The 14422-nt window shown below is 42.9% G+C and overlaps 1 protein-coding gene across 1 annotated transcript in view; it reads right to left on the bottom strand.

Moving 5' to 3' along the window:
* The window catches only part of Hopx (HOP homeobox), a 31433-nt gene extending 18144 nt beyond the window's left edge, over positions 1-13289 (bottom strand). The window contains exon 1 of the mRNA XM_047566374.1: positions 13117-13289. The gene's annotated coding sequence lies outside the window, so the exon portion shown is untranslated. The remainder of the gene's footprint in view (positions 1-13116) is intronic.
* Between the last annotated feature and the right edge of the window lie 1133 nt (positions 13290-14422).

Below are 14422 nucleotides of genomic sequence, written 5' to 3'. Positions count from 1 at the left end.
CAATGGGTTACCAGTGACCAGACCCTCCCCAGGACCTTATTCTTGCAAGGTCTGTCAGGCAAGGGTAGCTTCAGGTTTACTTTTGGATGTTTCAGCCTGGCTATGGATTGTATATCTTAGTTGTTAATTTGTATCTTAAAAATATGAAGTACTTACTTTTAAAAAATGTGTACGTCTGCATTTCCGATGCTTTTTGTAGGTGCCCTGCCTAATTGCTAATTCACCTTGCTGTTTTCCTGTTCTCCTCTTTAAATTTTCTCTTGCCTCAGAGACCCCCCTGTTCTAAGAAACACAGCAGAATTAAGAACAAAACAAAATGTGAGTTAAATAATGTTTTTATCTTACCTGACCTTTTGATCAAATATTTAGAAGTCCCGAGGACTAATCAATTGAATCATCATTTGCTGAGCTTCCATTTCCTCTCATGTAAAGAAGGGATATAGTAACTCATACCTTCACCCAGCTTACAACTTTGTTGCAGAGTTCACATGATGTTATTATGGGGACATTTCTCTAAACTGTAAAGTGCTTTCTGATAGAGTATTTTTTTTTTTTTTTTTTTTTTTGGGTGCTGGGGATGGAACCCAGGGCCTTGTGCTTACAAGGCAAGCACTCTACCGACTGAGCTATCTCCCCAGCCCCTAGAGTATTGTTTTTTCACCCCCTTGAGGACCAAGGACAAAACTCAGGGTCTTGCTCTTGTTAGGCAAGGACTCTGCCACTAAGCTAAATCCCCAACCCCAGGTTATTGTTCTTTAAATGCTGAGCTAAATGTCAAGTGAAGTATCTCCAGGCTGGGAAGCTGGTAAGAACAGTTTCTAAGTTTCACTTATGACCTCTTTTTAATCCTTCTGGAATGGTAAAGCACAATGTTTGAAATTAGAACGTTGTTTTTTAAAAAAAAAATCAAATGCTGTGTATATTGCTTCCTTACACAGTGCATGCCTGGAGGAAGTTCTCCGTGCTGACAGGTGGGTACGGGGGACAGGGATGTCTGTCTTCAGCATCTCTTCTCTACATGGTGCCTCGGTTATATTTCACTGTTGGGATTTTCACTAAAATAACAATTTCTTGACACATTCCTCACCACTACTCCCTAATTTCTCTATTCCTTTATCCTATTTACAAGGAGGCATTAATAAGGCAGGAGTAGTAAGGAAGACAATAGTAATAATAATCAGGAACAAATATTCTATGAATCAGTGAGTTGAGAACCTTTCTGAAGGTCTCCTGGCCTTTGAGAGTAATGATCACACTAAAATTGTTTTGAAATAACTTGTCCGTGGGTCTGTTTTTCCCACCAAGTTTTATACTCTGTCATGGAGGATGTAGGCTCTTACTCATTTGTGTCTCCTCAGCATTCATTAAGAGTATCTGGCCAGGTGTGGTGGTGCACACCTGTGATCCTAGCAGCTCAGGAGGCTGAGGCAGGAGGATCGTGAGTTCAAAGTCAACCTTAGCAACTTAGGGAGGCCCTAAGCAACATAGTGAGACCCTGTCTCTAACTAAAATACAAAAACGGGGTGGGGACATGACTCAGTGGTTAAGTGTCCCTGGATTCAATCTTTGGTACAAAAAAAAAAAAGTGTCTGGCATTTAATAGGTACTCTTTAGGTGTCTGCTGAACAGAACTTAAACAATGGCATTTTATGCAACTTGAATGGGATATAACTTAGGAAAAGACTGCTCTGCATTTTCAACAACCAGGACTAGCCAAAGCAGAAACATAGAAAGGACTAAATCTATAGCTTTTGATATCTTTCCATTCCCAGAGCCCCCAACAATGCAGAGCTGAATCCTGTTGTTGAATTATATACCAAAATCACACCCCTGTTTTTATAACATGGCAACAACAAAGTTATTAATTACTATGTGCCGGGCACTGTCCTAAGTACCTTCGCTGCATTAATTCTCTTAATCCTCAGAGGAACAGCGACTCTCTGTGACAGGCACTCCCATCTGCATTTTACACACAAGCAAATGGAAATGCAGATGGAAATTATGCACCTTATTGCAGGAGATGCATACAACTTCCTCCAAATCACAAATCCAGTAAGTGAAAGAGTAGAGATTCAAACCCAGAGAGTCTGACTTCTGCATCTACTTTTCTTAAACACTACACCGTATTTCCTTTGTACTGAGCAGCTATGTAGATGAAGAGCCTTGTTGGGTGATTGTGGTTAAAGGGACTGCAGAGCTGGGTGGTGCCATCAGGGCCAGGAGCAAGGCAGTGCCCTGGCTCCCCTGGGGTTGGGGCCAGACTGGGAGCAATACTTCCTTTCTGTGGCATATTTCTCAATTTTGGTGACCCAGCTCAATAGTTCAACCAGTAATTTCCATTGATACCACCAGCACCACTGACTTGGCTGGCTTTCTTTCCTCTCACACTCCTCTTTCATTGGTACAGACACAGTCGAAAGAGCACATTAGGGAAGAATATGATACACAAATGAGAAAAAGTTAACGGATCCTCTGGAATGGAATAGAAGGTTAATAACTTCGACCACACCAGCAGGAGCTTAGTGACTATTGCTACCACTTAATTCCTAGATGGGCAGAGTTTTATTGAATTTGATTAAGGATCCTCCTACAAATCTCCCAGTGACCTAGACTTTCTATATGCCCTTCAGAAAATAGGAGGGACTATAAAAAAATTACTGGAGGGGAGAGTGTCTGTGAATGACTTCCAATCGTGAACTCATCATTGATTAACTCTGAATCCTTTGCATACATACTGGGTTCTTCTCATGGATAGCACAACTCCTTAATCTTGTATGTGACAACATGGGAAAATGGTGACAGAGAGTAACAAAGGTTTAGTTTCTTCTTTGAGTGTGCTGTGAAATAATCTGGGCACCTAGCCTGCCTTCTTAGAAATAAATGGGTACATAAAGGAGGGCAATGCTGTTTCCGTAATCCCCTTGGAGGAGATCTCCATTTTGTAAAAACGTTGCTTTTCCCAAAGTCCATGAATTCAGAAAAGCTTTTCTTCGTAAAGAATATTATAAGTGTCGATAGAATCCCAGGCTAACACCCACAAAGCCAGGGGATGGGGATTACTACATATTTGTAACTATAAAAGAAAATAATCCTGTTAAAATATCCTAGTGAGATTTAAAAAGAAGTTATTTATTTGGAAGCAGATACTTTTGGAAAAACTGTTTTAGTTCAAACCTGGCTTAGAAAAATGCAGTTTTGATGCAGGTATTGATGGGACTTTCAGGGGATTTTTGAAGATATTAGACACTTGCAGCACAATTCTGCTGTATGTCATGTCTTCAGAACAGTCCCTCAAACATTGATTACTAAGTACTTACTGAATTCATGCTGATTAGAGCATATTTTCACTTCAAGAAGTAGGATTTTTCCTCATCTTGATATAAAAGCATAATAATTAGAGTTGTACTTGTGTCAGACAGGAAGGAAGAGAGCGAGACAGGGAACGTGAGCGAGACTGTTGCGTGTTGATGTGAGACAGAGGTTGTCTAAGATATGATTAATGATGCTCACTGTGGGTGATAAAGAAAACACCAGTTACTCTGCATTCTCCTCTGCTCTTCATCCTTCCACCCAAGACGCCTCAAAGAAGAGAGTAGGAAAGATTTTTTCTGGGTCATGTTCCCTGAACCAGACACCAAGTGGCACTGTCACACAAGGACAGTTTAGTTGCTGACCAGAGCTCAGGGCAGCTGGCAACTAGGGGCTTTTGGGTATGTGGCACTAGTCACAGAGGGCACGTCTGTGTGTCTGTAATGGATAGTGATACGCAGGGGATACATTTAAATCCTCTCTAATGAGAGCATTAAACCATGTGGAAGCAGGGGCGAGGACTCAGCTGAATTTCAATTTTAACTCCTCTACTTAGTCATCACATGATCTTGGCTGTGTCATTTAGCTTATTTAAACTTAGTTCTCCTGTCTGTAAAATATGGCTAGACACTTCCTTCCTTGCCTGTTCACTCCAGTAGTGATTCAGTGATGGATGCTAATGTAACAACTGAGAAAAGTGTAAAATGACATACACATTGCTACAAGTATTATAATTACCTTGTTTTGTACCAGGGGTTGAACCCAGAGGTGCTTAACCACTAAGCCCTTTCTATTCTGTATTTAGAGACAGGATCTCACTAAGTTGCTTAGGCTGGCTTTGAACCTGTGATCCTCCTGCTTCAGCCTCCCAAATTCCTGGTAATACAAATGTGTGCAACAGTGTCTGGCAAATTACTTAATACAGAGAAGTGATGATGTTGGGCCATGTGACAGCAGTATCATTCCTCTTCTAAAATTCTGAGGATTGGTATGGCCTGGCTTCTAAATTATCATGTTCTTCCTCATCAACAATTTACTGATGTCATTGACCCAAGAAACTGAGTAGAGAGGCCTATTCTGAGCTTTATCCTTGGTGTGCTGAACACTTTGTGCCCATTTCCTTCTTCAAAGGACAACTGAGGAGATGAAAAATTTTGAGCCTTGTGCTTTTTAATATTCAGCATGTCTATTAAATTACGATGCATATAATTTGTCATCTAACCTAGAAGACTTACAAGTAAATGGAACATTCTGAATACATGCGCCACTGTAACAGGCACACACCAGGAGCATCCCAGGCGAGCCTAGACATTGAGTCCCCTTATTATGTACAAGATGCTAAATTCCTCACCCTCAGTTTGGGATGGTAAAGATGCTCCTGTTGAACTTGGGCATCTTTGTTGCTGCTATGAATCAGCAAAATTTGAACCTGTGAGACCCTTAGAGGACAGAATAATATATACTTCACCACAGTGATGAAGAGGAGGCTGTTTTTCAGTCTTAAGGAAAGACAACTCTGCAATTCTATGGTTAAAGGTAAGAGGATACAGCATAGCTCCAAATTTCCTGACCTTTCATTTATATTGCAAGGTAGGGTAGAAATTGCCTGGCAGGATGCATGATGCTTGGACCTCTGCCTGCTGTGGGATTGTTTGTATGGTCCTGCTAATGTTTAGTAGGCGTGAATATCCATTACACCTTAAACAGAGTTCAGTCCTATGATCAAATATAAACAGGGACAAAAATGGTGTGTTCTACAGATTTCTATGGGGCCCTGCCGTGTGTACAGGGCTTTTCAAACTAGATCACACAGAAGGGATGAGATTTGGGAAGTGAATGGAATGATCAAATCTCCCCTCTGAAAATGTCTGATGACCTAATGCACCAAGAAATTAGACAACTAGGTTTCTGCCCTGGGGGAAAATTCTCAGTATTTGCTTAAGAGAACCATCAAAGCCAAAGAGAAACTTGCATGACTAAGTATGGAAGCAGATAACCAAAAGATCAACTTTTTAAATAGTTTGGGGAGAGGAAAAATAGCCCAAATAATTAAAAATGGTAGCTAATAAATATACTTTTATGTTTTGGAGGATGTTATTAACTTTTGGTTACCCTTTGACTTCCTAATCTGTTTTATTTAGGAGAGCATTCATTAGATTAATTAGACCAACAGACTGCAGGGTAGGGAGATGTATTTGTTATATACTCAGAAACAAAAATGCTAATGACAGAAATTAGCCTGGCATTTCAAAAGCATCTAATAAGGATAAGTCACAGCCAGGCAGATAATAGAGAATAAATAGATAAACTTGTCTCATTGCTCTGTTGCCATCCAATCAGTCACCTTAGAATGTTAAAATTCAGAGCTTTTTTCCCCAAAATGTTCTCATTCCCACTGCCTGACTTTGTAATTCTGGGAATGTGAAATCATGATTCATTTGTTTGAGAATCTGTGCTGGGTTCTCCAGCATTTTTGCACGAGCCCAAATAACATGGTAAGAAAGTTAGGGACATGTGTGATATTGCACATGCATCCACAGTAGGCTGTAAGGCTATCAGGGTGTGCACTTCCTTAGGCCGTTGTACTCTGCCCGCAGTAAGCAGGCATAGCTTCCTCGGATGCTTTGTGCATTTTGAGAAGTCCAGAAGAGTCTCTGAAAGTATGGAATGGTAGCTTTGCACAAAAACTCTTTAATCATTTTTTATGATCCAACTACCATTCTTATTTTATGACTACAATTAAGTAACGGATAAAGTGACACACAGCGGTACCCGATAGAACTCCAAATTGTGCCAAAGTCCAAACACCCATCCTACTTGTTACAATACTCAGCTATATAAACCTGATTTCTTCCTCCTAATTGAGCTATTTTTACAAGCAAGGTAAACAAATAGAGGGTGCATAGCTTTAGCCTACTCATTAACATCACAAAATAACTGAAGAGGATAGACACACTAGAAGTCCTGCTCAGAGCACAGTTCTGAACTCAACAGCTCAATCTCTAAGTATTAGACATGTTGCAGAAATAGACTAGATGGAGCTTCAGAAAACTGGAAACCTCCTTCCAGCTCTATTGCTTTCTAAGTGACTTTGGACAACTCACAGTTGCTTTGGAACTTCATTTCTTCACCTACCATTGTTATCATCCTATCCCACCTACTTCACTGCATTACTGTAGGATTCAATGAGGCGGATTAAGTTTATGAGTGGAAGCATCAATTATAAACACTATATAAATACAACATACTAATCCAACTTTCCCATTGACCTAGGACATAATACTGGGCAGGATGTAATATTAGGCAACTTGGACAACATCAAATTTGCAATCATTAAAAGGGCAAAACATCTTAGAAACTGCTCAACCTCAGAAATAATACGATTTCTTAGAATATTTCATTTGATTTGTTCAAATGAAATAGGACTTGTGATGTCACATCAGTACTTCATTGCTAAAGGACACACAGGCCATTTATCCCACGCTTTTCCGTCCGAGTCTCCCAACAGCCAGATCTGAAGGGCGGTGAGCATGTTTGAGGATGTGCATCATTTGTGGGAATCAGGGGCAGGAGAGATGGCCAACCCCAGAGGATAAGCTCTTCCTATTCCATAAATGACAGACTAATAATAAGTGGTGAAAAATAATTCATTAGAAATGTCAGTAACATGCATGAATCTCAAAAAATAGCACTGAGCTCAAGAGAGAGATGAAGGAGAACGAGGGAGGAGGAAACAAGAATGAGATGCAAAACCTTGCAAATAATATGAATTAAGAAATGTGTTAATGTAAGCCTGGAGGTCAAAGCAAACAAAGAGTAAACAAAGGAACACAAAAAACACTTAACAATTAAAAGAGGAATGGATTGCCCCACCTTGCCGAGCTGGCCTGTATAATTCTTTCAACATGTTTTTTGTACAACGAGGGGATGCTTCCCGGTTGCCTCAATGTCACTGTGCTGCAGCACACACCCATCTCTGGGCTTGGTTTTTTCCTTAAAGGACAAGGTGAAGAGAGCTGGCCATTGACCTCCATGTTTTTCAGCATCACCATTACATGGCCCTTTAGCTGTCTCTTGTCTATGCTGAGTCACACCAGGGCCTTGTGCCGCTCCTTCTAGATGTGTTTTATTGCTGTGTAGTCATGGAGGAACTCTTTTGAACTAGTTCCAAGGACTCTCCTCCCTTTTCAGTTGTGGAACCCTGAACCAGGTGGATGAGCTGATCCAAGGGGGAGTGACTTCCTGCTGTCTTGCTGCTTCTTTATAAACCCTGGTTCTAGGCAGCTCCAAAGGGTGAAGAGTGAGAAGACTCGATAAGGTTACCATACTTCCAGCATTAGTTATTGAAATTTACTATAAAACATATTTCTCCTAGGCACTAGTAGACTAGAAATTTGGAAAGGGCTGAGGAGATATAAGCACTAAGGAAGGTGGTTTATGTAAATTTCCTTAGGGAGAAGCCACACAGGAAGGAAAGGGAAATACATCAACAGAGACTACACTATGTAAGCAGAACTGTCGCGACCTTAAGAATTCCAGGAAATTTCCATCTTGATCCCTCTAAATCCAATGGCTAGAATGACTGTCATTAGCTTCCTGCCCAGTATATACTAAGATCAGAATGGATCAACACCTGCCTCAGGTTTTTTCTTTCTTTCCTTTTAACATACAAGGGCAGAATAGTTATTTGTAAATGATCTGGCAGTGTTTTCATGTTGGGTCACATTTTATCAAAACCACCAAAAGTATATTATAAGAAATTATGAGGGATAGATAAAAACTGACTTCCCTATCTTTAATAGAGCATCTAGTGCTACCCAAACATGTCTATGAGCTAATAAGAGCCTAAAGCAAACAGAGTAACTTGACCTTGTGATGAATAATTCCGTGAGCCCCCACATTTACTCTGAACTTCTTGCTGATGAGCCAACATAAATAACCAGTTCTAGTTTGGGCTGTACAGGTACAAGGCTTCCCACAGGGAACCCGAGCCACAGGGGGAGTCAACAACTTGACACAGAGGCCAGATTGAGGTGTGGGAGCCTGGGTCCCAAAGCCAGCTCAACTGAATCCTACAATTCCAGGCAAGTCAGTGTGTTCTCTTGTACCTTCATGGATTGTATTCATGGGAGACCAGATTGTTTATTGGTCAGGCCAGGCGTTTTTGAGAGTGAAAGGAGGTACTATTAATAATCCCACTTGATCTTTTGGACTTCCTCCTACTTTACACTTCTATTGCAGATGAGAAAATAGCGCCCAGGCTCCTGAGCACCAGGCCAGTCCTCTGCTCCCTGAGCTGGTCTACCATCTGCCAGGATAGCCTAAGCTAGAGACGTGGATTGTGACCTGCAATGCTGAAAGACAGCACTTGCAAAGCACGGCCTGTCCTGCACGTGCTTGGTCGCATACTCACACCCCCCCGCCAATCCCATGTGTGTTCAAAATCCACAGCACTGGAATGCCAATCCACACCAGGGTCACTGAAAGCCAGGGCAGCCTGGTGAGCAGGGTCAGGAGGCAGCATATGCACCCCATTCCTTAGGACACAGCCTCCTTCCACCTGTAGTGGGGGACTCAGCAGCATCCCCACCTACATGCCTCAGGTAAGCAGGAGGGGTGAATGTAACCCAGGAGGACAGGCACTGCCTGGGGACCCTCAGGGGTCAATTTTTCACTGGGCAGGTTCTCGCTTTATCTATCCCTCCAGGTCACAGGCCACTTTTCTGTTGTCCACTCCCACCCCATTCACTTGGTATTTTAGATGCCCGAGGAAACCTCAACAACATTCACAACTTCATCCAGGTTAGGTCATAACACAGCCTGTTAAAAAAAGGTCCAAGTGACCCTTTGAACTAAGCCATTCCACCCGGAGAGAATCTAAAAATAAAGAAGAAGGGGAAATGTTGAAAGAAAAGCCATCCAAGGAGGAAATTCTCCTTGGATACAAACCTATTTTATCAGCAGTATAAACCTATCGCTTGTTCTAAAAATTAATATTTTTTTTTGTGTGAAACTCTGAATGATAGGAAGTAGCATTTGACTTTTCCAACAGTAGCAGTAAACCAGGGTTGGCTACCACCCCAATGCCAACGGCTAGTCCTTTCACGAGAGTGGAGTCTCCAGTCCACAGGGCTCAGGATGGAACTCACCTTCACTTTCCCCTCCCCAGGCCTGCTCTCCCTGTGGCATCTCTGGTTCCACCACATTCCTCTTCAAGGGCAGAACATTCCAAATGCAGCTGCCACTTGCTGTCCAGAGCTGAAGTAATCTGTTTCCCAATGGGATAGAAAGGGCTGTCGTGGGTGGAGAGCCACATGGAGTGGGGTGGGTGGGAGGCAGACGTTGACTGGCCTATAGCTCCCCAAGGAAGAAAGCTCCTGGTCACTACAAGTGGTCAAGCTGCTCTGCTGGTGCCTGCCTTCTGTTCCAGAGAAGGAACAGGAAATATTTTTAAAACCCTATGCTGGACCCAGTGGTGCATACCTGTAATCCCAGTGGCTCTGGTGGTTGAGGCAGGAGAATTTCAAGTTCAAAGTCAGCCTCAGCAACTTAGCAAGTCCCCGAGCAACTTAGTGAGATCTTGTCTCAAAATAAAAAATAAAAAGGGCTAGGGATGTGTGGTTCAGTGATTAAGTACCCCTGGGTTTAATCCCTAGTATAAAAACAAACAAACAAACAGAATTTCTTGACATTTTGTCTGTACTCTGGAGACCTTAGGATGACTCTTCATTTTTCAGAAATATACATTTAACAAAGAGTGGTCTAATTCATAAAAAGAAATCTATCCACCGTCTAGAGATGGTTGCATACAGGATGTTATCTGAAGAATTCTACTGAAAACCCCACTATCTGGGCATACTTTCTACCAGCAAGTTTTTGAAATTCTGACCTGTAGGGTTTATATATTTTACCTAAAACCGATTATCCCAATGGCCCCATTTTAGAATTCAAATGGCAATCATGTTTACATAACATTCCAAAGAACTCCCAGATATGTTATCTGGATGGAACCTACTTAATATCCCAGGGAGGGGCACAGCTCGTTAAGCAATTATTGTCTATTAACATTATGACTTTAATTAGTTTCCCAAAGATGGGTAGGTAAGGCCTGAGAGAATAAGACCTGAGAAATGGCACATTGGGATGAAGGGGGGAGATGGGAAACCTCCAAAGCATGGCCAGCTGGCCAGGCAGGGCAGAGAGATGCTGTGTCCCCACATCCCAGCCCTGCCATCACCTGCTCCCACACAAGTGCTGAGAAGCAGGCGAGGATCAGACAGGAAGGGTGCAGGTCACAAAGACAAACGTCGCCCACTCAGGCTTTTGCCCAGGGCTGCTCTGGAAATCCCAGTGGAAAGACCCTGTGCCAGACAGGCTCATCCCAATGCCGAGAACTCATGCCATTCCCTGAACCAGCAACTTGGCTATGCCCCAGAGCAGAGAGCCCCACGCTTCTGCAGAGATTCCTTTCAATAATTATCATCCCCTTGCTTAGACCAGATATTATGCAGGGAACAAAAAGAGGCTTTAGTTTTGAAACATCCCTTCTCACCCTCCCTTTTGACTCATTAGCACAATCCTTAAATAATGCACCTTTGAGGCTCAGAGTGGTTCCTGCAGCTTGCTGCCTGGAGCACTTCTGAGTTCCAAGAATTCTCTTGGAAGGAGCTGGGTACCCTAGCTAGAGCTGGAAGCGTGACTTTGAGGACCCAGAGCAGCCTCGTCCTCATCCTGTAAGCTCCCATTACTGTGCTCCCTGGGCCTCCCAGCCCCCCTACCCTGGGACATAGTGGTCGTGAGACTGGGGGGCATCCCTACCCTCTCAAGGTACAATAAAAGAACTGGTGATGTGGCTGAGTGGTGAAGCGCTTGTCTAGCACATGTGAAGCCCTGGGTTTCACCCCTGCTACCCAAACAAAAACCAAGAAAATAACCAAGGTCAGAGTTGTGACCAGAGAACTGCTGATTTAATTGCACTGGGGTGGAGCTGAGTCCTGATGTTTTTAAAAAGGTTCTCCAGATCCAATAATCTTTGGGATAGATGATCTCTAGAGACCTTTCTAGTCCTAAAAGGTCTATGATCCTGTCTTATCCCTGTACTTAATTTCTTTATTTTTTTCCAAAATTACTCCTTTTATTTTCATGTCGCATAGGCTAATATAATTATAAAAAGAACTATGTTGTTACAGTACTGCCACAGTATTGTTGAGCTATAATTGACATATAATTATGCATGTGTTCATAGTATACAATGTGGTAAGTTTTCACAATAAGAAATGGTTACCATAGTCACAATGGTGAACATATCCATCACCCCGCAAAAATTCCTCTGCCTTTGGCAATACCCATCTATCTTCCTGTACTACAGATGAGTGTGTATCCTCTACAAATGGAATCATGCAGTAAATACTGTTGCTTCTTAATATTATGTCCTTGGACTTTACATGTGAAAACCAGGAACTGGAGGTATGGCTCAGTTGGTAGAGTACATGCTGTGCATACCCAAGGCCCTGGGTTCAATCCCTGGCACTATAAAAACAAAATATATTAAGACCAGGGTCATTTTATTTCTTCTTTCCCTCCTCCCAGCCCCTGACTGATCTTTGCTCAGAGAAATGCCTTAATCATTATTTGTTGGATTGAAAAAAAGGCCTTTGTAAACTTATAATAGCTTTGGTTTGGTGACCAAGAAGTGCCCCTCTAGTTAAGAGTCTTAACTTCCCGCTACTTCTCTGCAGGCTCCTCAGTCAGCAGCTTTAACCCAGCTAAAAAATAAAGCATGATCTTACACCAGTGCGTCTTAATTTAGGGTCTGTGAACTTCCAGAGGTCTAGAAAGTGAGCTTCAAGATGTGGGTTGAGGACAGGAAAATGGCTGGGGGTGAATACATGGAAAAGATTCCTGACTTTCGCCCGTCCCTTAATCACTAGATTCTGGACCCAATCCACTGTCTTTCTTTAATGTCTATATACATTTTATAAATATGATGTCTAGTTACAAATCCTCTGCAATCTGCTCCCTCTTTCTCCCTCCCCACCTCCCCAGTACCTGTATTTCTCTGCCTGCCCCGGTTATGCCAGGGTTAACCTCAGGGTGTGATAAACACTCCAGGTGCTGTCTACTGCCCGGGAACTATTGGCACGCTTCTTCTCTTCAACAGCTTCTCATCTAAGCACTGTGGCATGTTGAGTCCTTTTATTGAAGGACTCTCCTTACACCTGAATACCCGAGTTAAAAAAATCACAAACCTCCATTTCCTCAAAACCCCAGATTCAGGATTTCTTTTCATCTTAAACAAGATTAATGCTCTCATTGCTATTTAGAGAATGATAACAAGAAGTACAATAATTAACACTGCAAACTCATAATCAAGCCACCTCTACTCATTCCAGAGATGTCCCCTCTCCTTTACGTCCAACACAAAAAAATATTTTTAAACAATCTTATGTCTGGTCTTAGAAAAGGCTGAAATGTATAGTAACAATTATCAGCTTCTAAACCACAAACTGTATTCATTTGGCACAGTTACACAATGCTAGTTTCAAAGTGTCTTAATAGGAAGAGAGCAAAAAGAAAATACCTCGCCTGCTGGCCAAAAGTCAACAAGGACTCCCCCTTGCTTCCCCCAAATTCGGCTGGGTCTGGCGTCCTATGCCCAGCAGCCTTCTCTGGCTCCCTGTTGTTACATTTTTATTCTCCCTTTCTGTTTTCCAACAGAAAAGCAATCGTCGTAACTATAGCATTTTGGTCTAGTTTCTATGCAAGTTCATTCTCTGCATTAAAGGCAGACCTTTGAGAGTTACTTACGTGCAAGTGGCCAAGGGGAGCCCGGAGCTGTGGGTTTGGAAGCTGCGTTTGCTGATGCCAGCCTGCTTAAATAGCTTGGCTGGCTGACGCAGGCTGCTGATAGCACTTTTGTTTACGCCCGCCCGTGAATGCACACTCAAGCAAGGACCTGAAAAACCTGCGGCGTGGGCAGGAGGGAAACAGAGAGTCTGCAGAGGGAGGTTACGTCTCTCCTGGTTATTCAGGTTTGATACCCAGGCGGTGACTTCTGAGAGTCCCGTGGAACTTCCCCTCCCACCCTTCTCATCCCTGTCCTCTTAGCCAAATAAGACTCTTCACCAAGATTGGATGGAAGATGCAGCTGCAGGAAGAAGGGGAAAAGAAATAGGACCCTGGACCCTTCCCCAGCTTCTCTATTAGGAACAAGTTTCCACTTAGATGCTGCTTCATTTCAAAGTTTAGGTCTGGTGTTGACTTCACAGCTCTGCAGGCGGGATGCCCGGCTCAGTGCTTGGACAATTGCCCAATTAATGAAAAGTGGTTTCCCCTCTGGACACAGCATGTACAAATAAGGAACAATTAAAGGAGAGGGCGGCCAGTATGAGACAACTCTAGGTTCCCTTCAAACAGTGTTTTCACCTGTCCCTGTCTGCACCTGTGCTTTGCTCCTCCCTCCGGACCTCTTCCTTTGCTAATGATTAAAATTCCTATCTAAGAGTTAAAAGATTCCCCACGGGAACGCCAATCAAAAGGCAGTGTGTGAGCAAGGCTGTGGGAAGATGCACAGCAAGGGGGAGCAAGTGAGCTCAGGGTCTCCTGTGACCATCCCTGCAACTGTTTCTAAAGGTGAGGGTGTGTGGGGGTGTGAGGGCCCAGGTGGATGGTTGTTTATCTTTTTTATTAGCTAGATAGACAGTTAATAGTCAATTACAGCACACTGAACACATGAAGCAGGCATGATTTGGAGGAGCTGAGGAAAGGCGACAGGCTTGGGTGACATCATTTGTGGGGGTATCTGGGTGTATGTGCTGGTATGAAGCACAAACCTGTAACTGCCAACCCCAACAGACACACCCTACATTTTTCACTTCATGGGAGAAAGAAAAAGCCCACTTGATTCTCTTGGGAAAGTAGCCTATGTGAAAGAAGAGCAGCAACCATTCAGAATATTTCTTTCCCTCTTGCAAAAGAGCATAGGTAATGGTCATAACGTGAATGGAGGGAAGCACCCCACCTGGTCACCAGGAGATTCTTTGGTTCTGCCTGTTGGTTGTGTGTCAACTATTCTATGGCCAGATCTGAATTCTTGCCCCCAGACTTCCTTCTT

The sequence above is a fragment of the Sciurus carolinensis genome, chromosome 10, assembly GCF_902686445.1.
Source record: "Sciurus carolinensis chromosome 10, mSciCar1.2, whole genome shotgun sequence".
NCBI classification, from domain to species: Eukaryota; Metazoa; Chordata; class Mammalia; order Rodentia; family Sciuridae; genus Sciurus; species Sciurus carolinensis.
Note: the sequence above shows the minus strand (reverse complement) of the source record. Positions and strands in the feature narration are given on the sequence as shown.